Source organism: Penaeus monodon, chromosome 25 (assembly GCF_015228065.2).
Source record: "Penaeus monodon isolate SGIC_2016 chromosome 25, NSTDA_Pmon_1, whole genome shotgun sequence".
Taxonomy (NCBI): Eukaryota; Metazoa; Arthropoda; class Malacostraca; order Decapoda; family Penaeidae; genus Penaeus; species Penaeus monodon.
Genome location: NC_051410.1, coordinates 3,196,761 through 3,197,054, shown reverse-complemented (window position 1 = coordinate 3,197,054; position 294 = coordinate 3,196,761). Strand labels below are relative to the sequence as shown.

The 294-nt window shown below is 28.2% G+C and overlaps 1 protein-coding gene across 1 annotated transcript in view; it reads right to left on the bottom strand.

The window, feature by feature from the left end:
• LOC119589488 (putative ferric-chelate reductase 1 homolog) overlaps nucleotides 1–294 on the bottom strand; it is a gene marked incomplete at its 3' end in the record, with an annotated part of 79,837 nt that overhangs the window by 901 nt on the left and 78,642 nt on the right.

Below are 294 nucleotides of genomic sequence, written 5' to 3'. Positions count from 1 at the left end.
AAAAAAAGTGGATTACTTTGATCATGACTTGAAAGTTAGTTTTTTTTTTTAATGATTTTGATGCAGTACTGAATTTTTTTAACCCACTGGCAACCATCCTATCCACTGTTGGTCTCCTTCATAAACCTTGTTATACATAGATGGCTCAATTAAGTCAATATACATTATATTAGTATATAATTAGTATAGCTTACCTAGCCTACATGACCTAATCTGATTTCCTGATTCCTTAAATTTTCAAACTAAGCATTTCTTTTCTAGTGCTATTAATACTGTTGATATATAAATAAATAA